Here is a 15,012-nt window from a genome sequence, read left to right on the forward strand (position 1 = left end):
TTCATATGGATTCTCCATAATGGTTGGGGAGATAAAAATGTACATAAAGTTATGTGAATCCATCCAACAATGTAGTTGCCATAGACGTAAACAAATGAGACGGCTTCAAATCCTGTTTAAAACATTAGTAATGTTCGTCATGTGGAATGTCACACCTTGAGCACTAAGAGTACATAAGAATCAAATTATATTTGCATTTTCAAATGTCATCCGAAACCCAATTATTCCATCCATATAGTTTTTCTTTGTGCACTCTTCCTAAATGGATAGCTAGCTAATAGTAACGTTACATATGCAGATTTTCATCGTTCTTCTGGACTACATTAGACGAGCCTGGGATACTTCTGAGACATTGTTCTGCGATAAGAGTAAAGAAGACATTAGCTTACATCAAATATAAAGTGTACTCTGGCCAGCTAGCTAGTATATTAGCCAGCAGATCCGACCCGTTTGCTTACATAGGGTCGGACAGCATTCCTGTGTAGATTAAGGTACAAATCTGTCGTTCTGCCCCTGAACAGGCAGTTAACCCACTGTTCCTAGGCCGTCATTGAAAATAAGAATTTGTTCTTAACTGACTTGCCTGGTTAAATAAAGGTAAAATAAAAATTAAGACACCGCGGAACTGGCAAAATATATGGTTTGGGAAATGTACATCAATCCAGGGATGACAAATGCTTTGTACTCCGAAATGTCTCATTATCCCAAATATTACAGCACTGGGTCTGTGGTTTCTTAATCTACACAGGAATGATGTCCGACCCCAATGCAGCTGTAAGTAAACGGGTCGGATGCTGGATAGTTAGCTAGTTTATAGGACACATGTGGCTAGTTAACGTTAGCTAGCAATGGATGGCATAGCTACAGTTAGAGGTTAGCCATTTGGCTAGCTAATACTAGGTTATCTTAATCATTACAAACGTCAGTATGATTGTGCTTTTGTCCCTATCAATGAATTGTATACACAATAATAAAACTGCATTCTTATATTTGCCTTCAAGCCGTGAAATGTTTCATTATAAAGATCGGACAGCAAGCATTTTTAACCTGCTGTGTTAAGAAAACAACATTGACGTCACATCCTGTTCAAGTTTAAATGTTGGTGCATGATCAGTAGTTCCTCCCAAAATGAATGGATTTTCAAAGTGATAGTTTGTTAAATTTCCATATAACACATCTTAATACTTCCTGATAACAAATATAATGAATCTAAAATATAAAAATATGGTACTGCAAATATGAACTAATTGTATCACTGTCAATAGAATAAATACAGTCTATTTACTCCACTGGACTCAATTTGAAGTTAGATTTATATATTTACTCGTCTGATGGGCTAATCCGTTAAATAAACGCATGTTTACTAGTAAAGCATTAGACAAATCTAAACGGATCCAACTCTAATTCATTACAGTAGGTATGTGTTGCTAACATAAAATTCATTAAAAATCCTACAATGTGATTTTCTGGATTTTTTTCCCTCATTTTGTCTGTCATAGTTGAAGTGTACCTTTGATGAAAATTACAAGCCTCTCTCATCTTTTTAAGTGGGAGAACTTGCACAATTGGTGGCTGACTAAATACTTTTTTGCCCCACTGTATATGGTGAATAGCTTTCTGCCCCTTTCCCCTGTCTAATTGCATGTCCTCACTACAGTTCTGTGTCAATTTTACCATGTTTTACCTCTTTTTAAAAGTGTGTGGTTGTCTTGAGTAATTGGATTTATTGCACTGCTTCATATTACAGAGGATCATAATCAATGCTCTCTTCTATTTCAGAATGGCAGAAGAATTGTAAACCTGGACTCAGTTCAGCAGAGGAGAAACCTCATCTACTCTCTGCCCACCCGCGGTGGGAAGACTCTGGTGGCTGAGATTCTCATCCTCAAAGAGCTTCTATGCAGAAAGAGGGATGTCCTTTTCATCCTGCCATACATATCTCTAGTGCAGGAGAAGGTATTGTGGTCATTATATTATGTTCACAAAATATCTATAATTCCCCTTTCATCCAACTACACAGGGATTATTATCTAACATTTTAGTATTTGAGGTCACATTTGGGTTAGGAAATTGTCACAAAACTCATGCCAATGGCAAATCTGAGCACTGTATTGCATGCATTTCAAGGTTCGAGGGTTGGCCAGTTTTGGCCTGGAGCTGGACTTCATGGTGGAGGAGTATGCTGGCAGTAAGGGCAGATTCCCTACAGTGAAGAGAAGGGGCAAGTTGTACATCGGCACCATAGAGAAGGCCCACAGCCTGGTCAACTCCCTCAGAGGCCATCAGACTGGACAATGTGGGGCTGGTGGTTGTTGACAAGGTATGCAAATATCTTATTACATAAACATCTAAGACATTATCATTGGCAAATATAGAATAGCCACTCACTAAACACTAAAAGTGAATCCTCTGATGCAATGTGTATTTGATGCAATCAATTATATTGTACAGTAGTGTGTAATTATTTCTCTGTTTTTATTAGCTCCACATGTTGGGTGATGGTAGCAGAGGAGCTATCATTGAGATGACTCTAGCCAAAGTGCTCTATGTCAGCAGTAAGTGTGACTGCTATTCTTACTCTCATCATGTTCATGGAGATTGGAGATCTTTTGAAAAATGTATTTTCTCCTTTACACAGAGTCAACTCAGATCATTGGACTGAGTGCTTACACTGGGCAATGTCCAAGATCTTCAGAGATTTCTGAGCGCAGATAACTACACTAATGAATTCAGACCGGTTTGTAATTTCCTAACCATAGGCTTGATATACACAGTGCTATTTTATCCTCTGTGGTATGCCTACTTCTTGTTTGAGAGTCTACATGCAACATGAAAATCACCAACATATATATTCTTTGAAACCTTACTTAAAATGGATACAAGTTAGACTGCGGGTTGTATACTGCTTTGTCTCTGTGATTGTAGGCCACTGATAGCCATGGTGTTTGTTTCAGGTCGAACTGAATGAGTATGTTAAACTGAAGGACAGCATATACGAGGTGGACCCAAAAGAGGAGGAGTGTTTCAGGTTTTCTTGGCTCCTAAACTTTAAGGCATGTTCATCCATTTTATTTTGAAGAGTCATCATATTTTATATGGTCCGAGGGGGGCGTGGTATATCGCCAATATACTACGGCTAAGGGCTGTTCTTATGACTCGGAGTGCCTGGATACAGCCCTTAGCTGTGGTATATTGGTAATATACCACAAACACAGAGGTTCCTTATCTCTATTATAAACTGGTTACCAACATAATTAGAGCAGTAAAAATAAATGCTTTGTCTTACCCGTTAATTACGGTCTGATATAACACGGTTTCAGCCAATCATCATTTAGGGCTCTAACTACCCGGTTTATAATGAAATATATACTTGTCTTCAGTACCAGGCAGTCGGCTGTTGAAGGCTGACACATTGTATTTGAAGTCTTAACACCTGACTAATCCTTCTGTTTTCCAGTACTCCAGTGCAATGCAGAAGATCGATCAGGATCATATTGTTGCCTTGGTAACTGAGGTCATTCCAAGCCAGCCAGTCGTGCCTTGTTTTCTGTCCCACCAAGAAAAATGGTGAGAACTTGGCTGAGATGATCTGCAAATACCTGAAAAAGTAAGAGACATATCTTTGTATCCCTCCTCTCTGTATTCCAAATCATGGTAAGCCTGCCCAGTGGCTGTGATTGTGTGGATTGTGATTGATCCAACATGCCACTTCTTCTTGAATTCTCCAGGGACTTTATCCAGTGCAAGCAGGCAGAGAAGGCTGTGTTGCTGGTGGTGCTAAGGAGCAGTGGGAACGGCTCCCTGTGTCCGGTGCTCAAGAAGACAGTGCCGTATGGCCTGGCCTATCACCACAGTGGGACGACCAGTGAGGAGAGGAAGCTGGTGGAAGAGGTTTACTCTGCTGGGGTTCTCTGTCTCCTCACCTGCACCCCCACACTGGCTGCAGGGATCAACCTACCTGCTCGGAGGTAAGCCAAAGCAAAGAAGCTAACCTGTCTCAGACTACTTTACTGCTACTAAGGCTACTAGGAATAGCTGTTCTCACATGTGACATGTCATAACATAAGTTGCATCTCTATGTTAGATAATGGCAGTTCTTATAGACTTAATTGGATCCATCATTGTGTGTTTGAACCAGGGTGATTCTGCGTTCTCCGTACATGGCAGTAGACTTCCTGAAGAGGAGCCAGTACAAGCAGATGGTGGGGAGGGCTGGAAGGGCCGGGATAGACACTCATGGAGAGAGCATCCTCATCCTACAGGACAAAGACAAAGTCATGGTAAAGAGCAACAACCGTAAACATGTGCATGTAGTACTATGTAATGACATTGGGTCCTTATGTTTGCACGTTCTGACAGACTCATCTAATGCATTGTTCCTGTCCACCTTTTTGTATTTTCAGGTCAAAAAGCTTGTGTCTGCGCCAATGGAGATCTGTAAAAGCAACCTAATGCATGATAACGGAAAGGGTGTCCTGAGTCTCATCCTATCAGTCATCGGATTAAATGTGAGCACTTCTTGAAGAATTTCCATAAGTGAATTCCCGAAAAATCCTGTTTCCTTTTTTAATGTGTCTTTTTAGCAAAGAACTTGGTCTTTATTAATGAATTAATGATATGGTTTTTGTGTTTGTTTTCTTTGTCTCCCTTCAGATCACGAACAGCTTAGAGCAGGTCATGGACTTCATGGACTTTGTTGTCTGTCCAGAAGAAACAGGTGTGCTTGGAGAAGAGCCTGTGGGAGGTGACACAGGAGTATGTTGAGCTGTTGAAAGAGAAAGGCCTTGTTACTGTGTCCACAGAGCCACAGGATAGGACTCTGCAGGTCACCAAGCTAGGAAGAGCTACTTACAAAGGTGAACTACTCTCAAACACTCCAGAGCTGGTGTTAATTCCATTTATATTCCCATACCAGGACATTGTTAGTTTGCTAGCTAGCTTTCTGTGCTAATCTTGCTATTTTGTAGAAAGCCCTTGTTGATACTAGCCAGATGGCCACAGCTGTTTTTAAATCATTATAATATCAATACTAGCTACATTGGTTAGCTAGCTTGGAGGAAGTATTTAGTGTTGCGTGCATTGCGTCTGTGCAATCAGCTAGCTACCATCCCATAGCCTACATCACATATGAAGTGTGACTGGCTCATCCATGGATGTATGGAGAAAATTCCCTCTTTTTCCTTTTTGTTGTCACTGCTAATTGCTCCCCCATGTGGGGATTCATGCTCTTGTTTTTGCTCAAAGTTAAGTTGTTGGCCACTGACGAGCATTGCGATTCTACAAGTAAAAATTATATTTTCTTAACTCGGCAAGCAGCAGGTACCGCTTTTGTTTTAGCAAGAGAAGGAACAGCCTCCCAGAGTGATAAGTTCCTATCGCTAGTCTTTTGACAGTGAGATTCTCAGTGTGTTTCATGCTTAGAAATCCTTCAATCCTTTTACAGAGACATGTTTTTTCTATGAATCAATCCTACACTCTTAAGTGTGTCTGCCCTCTCCTCCTCAGGCTCAGTGGATCTGACCTACTCTGGGGTCCTGTAAAGAGACCGGTCTAAAGGCCTGGAGAGCCTGATGCCAGGTAGAGGAAACTATCCAGCAACACCCTATGACATGGTCTCCCAGTGCAAGCCTGATTGGATGATCTACTTCAGATAGGTTAGAGCCTTTATGTGCTTCTTAATTCTTTATTTTTAATCATTTATACACTACCGTTCAAAAGTGTAGGGTCACTTAGAAATGTCCTTATTTTTGAAAGAAAAGCATTTTTTTGTCCATTAAAATAACATAAAATTGATCAGAAATACAGTGTAGACATTGTTAATGTTGTAAATTACTATTGAAGCTGGAAACGGCAGATAAAAAAATATATATACAGTGGGGCAAAAAAGTATTTAGTCAGCCACCAATTGTGCAAGTTCTCCCACTTAAAAAGATGAGAGAGGCCTGTAATTTTCATCATAGGTACACTTCAACTATGACGGACAAAATGCGAGAAAAAAAATCCAGAAAATCACATTGTAGGATTTTTAATGAATTTATTTGCAAATTATGGTGGAAAATCAGTATTTGGTCAATAACAAAAGTTTCTCAATACTTTGTTATATACCCTTTGTTGGCAATGACAGAGGTCAAATGTTTTCTGTAAGTCTTCACAAGGTTTTCACACACTGTTACTGGTATTTTGGCCCATTCCTCCATGCAGATCTCCTCTAGAGCAGTGATGTTTTGGGGCTGTTGCTAGGCAACACAGATTTTCAACTCCCTCCAAAGATTTTCTATGGGGTTGAGATCTGGAGACTGGCTAGGCCCCTCCAGGACCTTGAAATGCTTCTTACGAAGCAACTCCTTCGTTGCCCGGGCGGTGTGTTTGGGATCATTGTCACGCTGAAAGACCCTATTTTCCACCATAATTTGCAAATAAATTCATTAAAAATCCTAAAATGTGATTTTCTGGATTTTTTTTCTCATTTTGTCTGTCATAGTTGAAGTGTACCTATGATGAAAATTACAGGCCTCATCTTTTTAAGTGGGAGAACTTGCACAATTGGTGGCTGACTAAATACTTTTTTGCCCCACTGTATATATACTGTATATTTTTTTTTTAATGGAATATCTACATAGGCGTACAGAGACCCATTTATCAGCAACCATCACTCCTGTGTTCCAATGGCACGTTGTGTTAGCTAATCCAAGTTTATTATTTTAAAAGGCTAATTGATCATTAGAAAACCCTTTTGCAATTATGAGCACAGCTGAAAACTGTTGTTCTGATTTAAAGAAGAAATAAAACTGGCCTCTGGAGAGTCAGCATTTGTGGGTTCGATTACAGGCTCAAAATGGCCAGAAACAAAGGACTTTCTTCTGAAACTCGTCAGTCTATTCTTGTTCTTAGAAATGAAGGCTATTCCATGTGAGAAATTGGCAAGAAACTTTTGATCTTGTACAACGCTGTGTACTACTCCCTTCACAGAGCAGAGCAAACTGGCTCTAACCAGAATAGAAAGAGGAGTGGGAGGCCACGTTGCACAATATAAAAAAAGCATCCCGGAGTCGCCTCTTCACTGTTGATGTTGAGACGGGTGTTTTGTAGGTACTATTTAATGAAGCTGCCAGTTGAGGACTTGAGGCGTCTGTTTCTCAAACTAGACACTCTAATGTACTTGTCCTCTTGCTCAGTTGCGCACCGGGGCTTCCCACTGCTCTTTCTATTCTGGTTATAGCCAGTGTGCGTTGTTCTGTGAAGGGAGTAGTACACAGCGTTGTACGAGATTAAACGTTTCTTGGATTACATTAAGGGGAAACATTTAAATGGCTTGGAATGGCCTAGTCAAAGCCCAGACCTCAATCCAGTTGAGAATCTGTGGTAGGACTTAAAGATTGCTGTACACCAGCGGAACCCATCCAACTTGAAGGAGCTGGAGCACTTTTGCCTTGAAGAATGTGCAAAAATCCCAGTGGCTAGATGTGCCAAGCTTATAGAGACATGCAGCTGTAATTGCTGCAAAAGGGGGCTCTACAAAGTATTGACTTTGGGGGGTGAATAGTTATACATGCTCAAGTAATTTTTTGTTGTCTTATTTCTTGTTTGTTTCACAAAATATTTTGCATCTTCAAAGTGGTAGGCATGTTGTGTAAATCAAATGATACAAACTCTCTCAAAAAATATATTTTAATACCAGGTTGTAAGGCAACAAAATAGGAAAAATGCCAAGGAGGGTGAATACTTTCGCAAGCCACTGTATATACAGGGTGTACCGGTACTGAGTCAATGTGTGGGGGTACAGGTTAGTCGATGTAATATGTACATGTATGTAGGGGTAAAGTGACTATGCATAGATAATAAACAGTGAGTAGCAGCAGTGTTAAAAAAAGGGGGTCAATGCAAATTGTCCGGGTAGCCATTTGATTAGCTGTTCAGCAGTCTTATGTCTTGGGGGTAGAAGCTGTTAAGGAGCCTTTTAGACCTAGACTTGGTGCTCCGGCACCGCTTGCCGTGCTGTAGCAGAGAGAACAGTCTATGACTAGAATGGCTGGAGTCTTTGGCATTTATAGGGCCTTTCTCTGACACCGCCTGGTATAGAAGTCCTGGATGGCAGGAAGCTTGGCCCTAGTGATGTACTGGGCAATACGCACTACCCTCTGTAGCGCCGTTCTGTCAGATGCCAAGCAGTTACCATACCAGGCAGTGATGCAACCAGCTCTCGATGGTGCAGCTGTAGAAATTTTTGAGAATCTGAGGACCCATGCCAAATCTTTTCAGTTTCCTGAGGGGGAATAGGTGTTGTCATGCCCTCTTCACAACTGTCTTGGTGTGTTTTGGACCATGATAGTTTGTTGATGTGGACAACTTGGAACTTGAAGCTCTTGATCTGCTCCACTACATCCCTGCGAATGAAATGGGGGTGTGCTTTGGCCTTTTTTTCCTGTAGTCCACGATCATCTCCTTTGTCTTGATCACGTTGAGGGAGAGGTTGTTGCCCTGGCACCACACTCCCAGTCGTGGGTGATCAGGGATTACAGGAGAGAACTAAGCACGCACCCCTGAGGGGCCCCTGTGTTGAGGATCAGCGTGGCATATGTGTTGTTGCCTACCCTTACCACCTGGGGGTGGTTTTTCCAACAATTGTTAACAGACAGATTATTTCACTTATCACACTGTATCACAATTCCAGTGGGTCAGAAGTTTACATACACTATGTTGACTATGCCTTTAAACAACTTGGAAAATTCCAGAAAAGTATGTCATGGCGTTAGAAGCTTCTGACAGGGTAATTGACATCATTTGAGTCAATTGAAGGTGTACCTGTGGATGTATTTCAAGGCCGACCTTCAAACTCAGTGCTTCTGCTTGACATCATGGGAAAATCTAAAGAAATCAGCCAAGACCTTAGGAAAAATAATTCTAGACCTCCACAAGTCTGGTTCATCCTTGGGAGCAATTTCCAAACCCCTGAAGGTACCTCTTTCATCTGTACATACAATAGTACGCAAGTATAAACACCATGGGACCACGTAGCCGTCATACCGCTCAGGAAGGAGACGCGTTCTGTCTCCTAGAGATGAACGTACTTTGGTGCGAAAAGTGCAACTCAATCCCAAAATAACCACAAAGGACCTTGTGAAGATGCTGGAGGAAACAAAAGGTACAAAATATCTATATCCACAGTAAAACGAGTCCTATATCGACATAACCTGAATGCCAACTCAGCCAGGAAGACACAGCTCCTACACCATCTTAATAAAACCAGACTACGGTTTGCAACTGCACATGGGGACAAAGATCGTAAAGACAAAGAACATCTTTTTCAGGACCCTGCCTTTCAAAGATAATTCATAAAAATCCAAATAACTTCACATATCACATTTGGGTGTTAATGAACATGCACCTGCCGCCCCGCCTTAACAACCGTTCCACAGGTGCATGTTCATTAATTGTTCAAGGTTCATCGAACAAGATTTGGAAACAGTGTTTAAACCCTTTACAGTGAACATATGTGAAGTTATTTGGATTTTTATGAATTATCTTTGAAAGGCAGGGTCCTGAAAAAGATGTTTATTTTTTTGCTGAGTTTATTACAGACTACAAAAGGAAGCCCAGCTGCGAGCTGCTCAGTGACACAAATCTACAAGGCGAGCTAAATTGCTTCTATGCACGCTTCGATGCAAGCAACACTGAAACATGCATTGGAGCACCAGTTGTTCCGGACGACTGTGTGATCATGCTCTCCGTAGCTCATGTGAGTAAGACCTTTAAACAGGTCAACAATCACAAGGATGAAGGATTACGAGGACGTGTACCCAGTGTTGTCACTGATATTTTCAACCTGTCCCTGTCTGAGTCTGTTATACCTACAGTTGAAGTCGGAAGTTTACATACACCTTAGCCAAACACATTTAAACTCAGTTTCACAATTCCTGACATTTAATCCTAGTAAAAAGTCATTGTCTTAGGTCAGTTAGGATCACCACTTTATTTTAAGAATGTGAAATGTCAGAGTAATAGTAGAAAGCTTAAATGTATTTCATCACATTCCCAGTGGGTCAGAAGTTTACACTCAATTAGTATTTGGTAGCATTGCCTTTAAATTGTTTAACCCCCGAGCTGACAAGGTACAAATCTGTCGTTCTGCCCCTGAACAGGCAGTTAACCCACTGTTCCCAGGGCGTCATTGAAAATAAGAATTTGTTCTTAACTGACTTGCCTGGTTAAATAAAGGTTAAATAAAGGTTAAAAAAAGACACTAACAGCTTACAGACGGTATGCAATTAAGGTCACAGTTATGAAAACTTAGGACACTGAAGAGGCCTTTCTACTGACTCTGAAAAACACTAAATTCCAGATGCCCAGGGTCCCTCGTGAACGTGCCTTAGGCATGCTGCAAAGGAGGCATGAGGACTGCAGATGTGGCCAGGGAAATACAATGCAATGTCCTGTGAAACGCCTAAGACAGCGCTACAGGTAGACAGGACGGACAGCTGATCATCCTCGCAGTGGCAGACCACGTGTAACAATGCCTGCACAGGATCAGTACATCCGAACGTCACACCTGCGGGACAGGTACAGGATGGCAACAACTGCCCGAGTTACACCAGAAATGCACAGTCCCTCCATCAGTGCTCAGACTGTCCACAATAGGCTGAGAGAGGCTGGACTCAGGGCTTGTTGGCCTGCTGTAAGGCATGTCCTCACCAAACATCACCTATGGGCAGAAACCCACAGATCACTGGATCAGAAGGAGTTTTGTCTCACCAGGGTTGATGGTCGGATTCACGTTTATCGTCGACGGAATGAGCGTTACACCGAGGCCTGTACTCTGGAGCGGAATCGATTTGGAGGTGGAGGGTCCGTCATGGTCTGGGGCGGTGTGTCACAGCATCATCGGACTGAGCTTTTTGTCATTGCAGGCAATCTCAACACTGTGCGTTACAGGGAAGACATCCCCCTCCCTCATGTGGTACCCTTCCTGCAGGCTCATCCTGACCTGACCCTCCAGCATGACAATGCCACCAGCCATACCGCTCGTCCTGTGCGTGATTTCCTGCAAGACAGGAATGTCAGTGGCCTGCCATGGCCAGTGACGAGCCCGGATCTCAATCCCATTGAGCACGCCTGGGACCTTTTGGATCGGAGATATCTTGGAACTTGCAGGTGCCTTGGTGGAAGAGGGGGGTAACATCTCACAGCAAGAACTGGCAAATCTGGTGCAGTCCATGAGGAGGAGATGCACTACAGTACTTAAGGCAGCTGGTGGCCACGCCAAATACTGACTGTTACTTTAGATTTTGACCACCCCTTTGTTCAGGGACACATTATTCCATTTCTGTTAGTCACATGTCTGTGGAACTTGTTTAGTTTATGTCTGTTGTTGAATTTTGTTATGTTCATACAAATATTTACACATTAAGTTAGCTGAAAATAAACGCAGTTGACAGTGCTGAGTTTTTAATTTGCAAGCCCTGTCACATCCGATGAGCGTCTGACTCTGTGTTGTAGGATTCAATCTTAGTCCTGTTTTGACGCTTTGCCTATTTGATGGTTCGTCGGAGTGCTTGCATCTTGTTGAGTGCGGTCTTAGTGCCAGCATTGGTTTGTGATGGTAAATGGACAGCTACGAAAAATATAGATGAAAACTCTCTTGGTATTTAGTGTGGTCTACAGCTTATCATGAGATACTCTTACCTCAGGCAAGCAAAACTTTGAGACTTTTTTAATATAAGATTTTGCGCACCAGCTGTTATTGACAAATAGACAGACCACCACCCCTTGTCTTACCGGAAGTCGCTGTTTTGTCTTGCCGATGCACAGAAAACCCATCCAACTGTATATTATCCATGTCGTCATTCAGCCACAACTCGGTGAAACATAAGATATTCATTTTTAATGTCCTGTTGGTAGGATAGTCTTGAACGGTGCTCATCCAGTTTATTCTCCAGTATTTGCACGGTGGCCAATAGGACGGGTGGTAGAGGCGGGTTACCCACTTGCCGCCAAATTCTCACAAGGCACCCGGATCTGCGTCCCCTGTATCGGGGTCTCTTCTTCTTGCGAACAACGAATTTGGGCCTGGTCTGGTATCAGCAGTAAATCCTTCGCTTCTGACTCATTAAAGAAAAAATCTTTCTCCAGCTCGATGCGAGTAGTCGCTGTTCTGATATCCAGAAGCTCTTTTTGGTCATAAGAATTGGTCATAAGAGACGGTGGCAGAAACATTTATGTACAAAGTAAGTTACAAACAAACACGAAAAAACAGGCAAAATGGCACAATTGGTTAGGAGCCTGTAAAACGGCAGCCATGCCCTCCGGCGCCATTCTGATATTTGGTATACTCAGTGAGTATGTCATTGGGGACCAGGCAAGCTAAATATAACTATCTTTGTCCCTCATGTCAGTGTTTCATAGAGGCACTCTGAAAATGGATCCATATCGTATGCAAGATTATCATAAGAACATTGAGATTTCACCTCAGTGTAACAGGGTTTGGGGTTACTGCAAACACTTCTCAGTACTAAGAATAGCTCTTAAGTTTTATCTGCTCTTTGCCTTCCATTTTGACCCCACTGATCTCACTGTGTCCTCTCTCTGTTATCAGGAGCTGGAGGAGTTCTGGTCCTTCAACGCTCTCCTGACTGAGCTGACTCGCAGGCTGTGTCCAGGCCGAACTCATCCCTTTCATGGAGGTAGCGGGAGTCATGGAGGTCAGACTTTAAAAAAATCTCTATTAATTTTATTGGCATTATATCATCCTCAAAATAGTGACAATGTCCTACTTACCTGTCAACAAAACGCCCCAAAAAACATATCCACATCTTAGGTATCCAGTTATAAGAGCAATTGTCCTAGCCAAGGTATGCAGGCATTGTTCCAGAAGTATTTTTGCATGCTGTAACCCTTTATCTGCTTTTGACAGGGAAGAGCCAAGCAACTGTACAACGCTGGATATAAGACACTGGCTGACCTGGCCAACGCTGACCCAAACATTCTTGTCAAGACTTTGGAGAACCTCTTCAAGAAACAAGCCAATCGTATTGTTGCTTCTGCAAAAGTATGACTGTTGTCAAATGCTTACACACACACACACACACACACACACACAATTGCGCTGTTTACGTCCTAAATCCATATAGAATAAATAAAAACATTGAATATCGTAGAAAAAGGGATTGTGATGAGACGTGACGAGCATTTACTCCATGATCATTGTCCTTTTTTGAGGTCTTCCTTTGTTTCAGATGCTGTTGAATGAGAAAGCTGATGCACTTCAGGAGGAGGTGGATGACTTGTTAATGATGCCTCTTGATCTCTCCTATTTGTAAATATGTTGCTGGGGTGGATTTATTTTGTAAACATTACTTTTATTTGGCCTTGTGTGTTAATATTGTTTGATGTAACATATTGTTTATCAGAGTGTATTAAAACATAATGTGTTTTACCTGTCTATTTGTGGAAAAATCACCCTGATTAACTCTTTAGTTATATCACAATTTACCTGTTGTCATCAACAACCGCTTAATTGCAGAGCGCCACATTCAAATAATATTACTAAAAATATTTATATTCATGAAATCACAAGTGCAATATAGAAAAACACAGCTTAGCATTTTGTTAATCCGATTCAGATTTTGAAAATATGCTTTACAGCGAAAGCAATCCAAGCATTTGTGTAAGTTTATCGATCACTAGACAAAACATTATGAACACCTAGCATCAAAGTAGCTTGGTCACGAAAATCAGAAAAGCAATAAAATGAATCGCTTACCTTTGATCATCTTTGGATGTTTTCACTCACGAGACTCCCAGTTACACAAATGTTCCTTTTGTTCCATAAAGATGATTTTTATATCCAAAATACCTCTGTTTGTTTGGTGCGTTATGTTCAGAAATCCACAGGCTCGAACAGTCACGACAACGCAGACAAATTCCAAATAGTATCCGTAATGTCCACAGAAACATGTCAAACGTTTTTTATAATCAATCCTCAGGTTGTTTTTAAAATATATAATCGATAATATATCAACCGGCACTGTCTTTTTCAGTAGGAGAGGGAGAGACGATGGCTGCCCAAGCTCTGTTGCGCAAGCAAAATCATGCGAACACCTGATGCGATGTTATCTTTCTCGCTCATTTTTCAAAATAAAAGCCTGAAACTATGTCTAAAGACTGTTGACACCTTGAAGAAGCGATAGGAAACGGAATCTGGTTAAAATCCCTTTAAATGGAGCGAAGGCAGGCTATGGAATATGGAGCTTTCAAAATAGAAGTCACTTCCTGGTTTGATTTTCCTCAGGTTTCGCCTGCAATATCAGTTCTGTTATACTCACAGACAATATTTGGACAGTTTTGGAAACTTTAGAGTGTTTTCTATTCTAAGCTGTCAATTATATGCATATTCTAGCATATGGGCCTGAGAAATAGGCCGTTTACATTGGGAACGTTATTTTTCCAAACGTAAAAATAGTGCCCCCTAGCTGAAAGAGGTCAAAGCTGCAGTATGTAACTTTTTGGGAGACCTGACCAAATTCACATAGAAATGTGAGTTATAGATCTGTCATTCTCATTGAAAGCAAGTCTAAGAAGCGGTAGATATGTTCTATTAAGTTTGCAGACGACACAGCAGTAGTAGGCTTGATTACCAACAACGACGAGACAGCCTACACGGAGGAGGTGAGGGCTCTTGGAGTGTGGTGCCAGAAAAACAACCTCTCACTCAACGTCAACAAAACAAAGGAGATGATCGTGGACTTCAGGAAACAGCAGAGGGAGCACCCCCCTATCCACATCGATGGGACAGCAGTGGAGAAGGTGGAAAGTTAAGTTCATCGGCGAACACATCACTGACAAACTGAAATGGTCCACCCACACAGACAGTGTGGTGAAGAAGGAGCAACAGTGCCTCTTCAACCTCCGGAGGCTGAAGAAATGTGGCTTGACCAGCTAAAACCCTCACAAACTTTTACAGATGCACAATTGAGAGCATCCTTCCGGGCTGTATCACCACCTGGTATGGCAATTGTA

The 15,012-nt window shown here is 41.7% G+C and overlaps 1 pseudogene; it reads left to right on the forward strand.

Annotated features, from left to right (window-relative positions):
• Positions 1 to 753: 753 nt before the first annotated feature.
• On the forward strand, positions 754 to 13,435 carry LOC115104814 (helicase POLQ-like; annotated as a pseudogene).
• Positions 13,436 to 15,012: the final 1,577 nt, after the last annotated feature.

This window comes from Oncorhynchus nerka, linkage group LG22 (genome assembly GCF_034236695.1).
Source record: "Oncorhynchus nerka isolate Pitt River linkage group LG22, Oner_Uvic_2.0, whole genome shotgun sequence".
In the NCBI taxonomy this organism is placed as follows: Eukaryota; Metazoa; Chordata; class Actinopteri; order Salmoniformes; family Salmonidae; genus Oncorhynchus; species Oncorhynchus nerka.